We start from the raw sequence: 2,203 nt of genomic DNA, 5'->3' as shown, positions 1-2,203 counted from the left end.
TTCTGATTTTACTTGCATCTTCTCTCTTATATTCTTCATCTAGCTAAGGGTTTGTCAAGTTCAAAATTGTAAAGTATATTCACTCAAAGTAGTAAGTGGGATAATTTGCTATTTGATATCTTTCAGCTATACTTCTCAAGACACTCAGGGTCTGTTGCCAAAGAAGCCATGCGTAGAAGATTTATTCCAAAAAAGTGCTGCCAGGAAAATATGAAAGCCATCAATCACCTTGGAAATTTATACTTAATAGAAGACTGGGAATGTAAGGGAACATGTGAAGTGTTGAAAGGATGTTATTATGGGCATAAAAAAATTCTGACATTTACCCACGTTGAAAACATTACCCTGAAAAGAAATCAGGATATAAATCAAGCTGGGAAAAACATTTTGCAATAACATTTTCAGAAAAATGTTTTTGAAAGCAAAGATCCACATCATTTTTTTAAAAATCCATATTCTCTGAAAGGAAATTTGAAAACTATGGAAACTTATCTACCCTATGCTGCAAATAATTATTCAGATCATTGTGAATATAGGCTTGGATTAAACGTTTATTCAAACATGTATGAAAACCAGAAGTTTAAAAATGAAGAACAAATATCCCAATATGGTCAATTTGAGAGGTCCTTTAGCAAGGGTTCATTATTCTTTAACCAAAAAACATTTTCTCCCTGTTCCAAAATCTGTAATGTTGATAATAACAGGGAAGTCTTTATTCGACCATCATCCTTTGATACGTATCATAGTGGAGATAATATGGAACAACATTACATGTGTAATCAAGTGAGTGAGGCCTTAAACAAAAGCCCTATGTTCAATAATTATGAGAGTATTTATAATGGAGTTGGACAATATCCATGCACTGAAACTGGGAATACCTTTGACCAAGACTCAAATCTTATGAAACATCAGAGAACTCAATTTTTAGAGAGCCATTATGTAAGGAATGAATTTAGAAATGTTCTTTATCAAAGCTCAAATCTTGTCACCCATGAGAATATCCATACTGGAGAGAAGAATTACACATCTAGTGAATGTGGTGGAGCTCTTAACCAGTATTCAAAACTTACTCAGCATCAGGGTAGTCGTTCTAAAGAAGAACATTACAAGTGTAATAAGTGTGGGAAAGTCTTTAATCAATTGTTAAATCTAAATAGACATAGAAAAATCCATACTGGAGGGAAACATTAGAAATGTAAAGTATGTGGTAAAGCCTTTACCTACTGCTCAAGTCTTACACGACATCAGATAATTCATACTGGGGAGAAACCATACAAATGTAAAGGATGTGGCAAAGCTTTTACCCAGTGCTCAAGTCATACTCGACATCTGAGAATTCATACTGGGGAGAAACCATACAAATGTAAAGGATGTGGCAAAGCTTTTACCCAGTGCTCAAGTCATACTCCACATCTGAGAATTCATACTGGGGAGAAACTATACAAATGTAAAGGATGTGGCAAAGCTTTTACCCAGTGCTCAACTCTTACTCAGCATCAGAAAACCCATACTGGGGAGAAACCATACAAATGTAAAGTATGTGGTAAAGCCTTTACCCACTGTTCCAGTCATATTCAACATCTGAGGATTCATACCAGGGAGAAACCATACTAATGTAAATTATGTGGCAAAGCGTATACCCAGTGCTCAACTCTTACTCGACATCAGAAAATCCATACTGGGGAGAAACCATACACTTGTAAAGAATGTGGCAAAACCTTTATCAAGGGCTCAACTTTTACTCAACATCAGATAATTCATACTGGAGAGAAACCCTACAAATGTAAAGTATGTGGTAAAGCCTTTACTCAATGCTCAACTCTTACTCAACACCAGGTAACTCATAAGCAGAGAAGCCTTACAAATGTGGCAAAACCTTTAAGCAGAACTGTCACCTCCCTCAACATCAGAGAGTGAGTGCAGGAGCGAGACATTACAAATGTAATAAGTGATGAAAGACATTAGTCCTAAATATACACATTTGAAAATACCAGAGAGTTCATACTGGAAAGAAAGTTTAATGATGTAAAAAAATGTAGGGATGTATTTAATAAAAAATCAAATACAAATAAATATCACATAATTCATAATAGATAGCATTCAGTCAATAACTCTTTTCTGGTATTAGTGTAAGTCAGAATATTATAGAAAATATCCAAAGTTAAAACTTTGAAAAATTATTTGTTTGTATAAATCATCAAGG

The 2,203-nt window shown here is 34.4% G+C and overlaps 1 pseudogene; it reads left to right on the top strand.

Moving 5' to 3' along the window:
- The first annotated feature begins 561 nt into the window (after positions 1 to 561).
- On the top strand, positions 562 to 1,952 carry LOC130838169 (zinc finger protein 665-like; annotated as a pseudogene).
- Positions 1,953 to 2,203: the final 251 nt, after the last annotated feature.

The sequence above is a fragment of the Hippopotamus amphibius genome, chromosome 16 (genome assembly GCF_030028045.1).
Source record: "Hippopotamus amphibius kiboko isolate mHipAmp2 chromosome 16, mHipAmp2.hap2, whole genome shotgun sequence".
Lineage (NCBI taxonomy): Eukaryota > Metazoa > Chordata > Mammalia > Artiodactyla > Hippopotamidae > Hippopotamus > Hippopotamus amphibius.
This window is presented reverse-complemented; position numbering and strand designations above follow the sequence as displayed.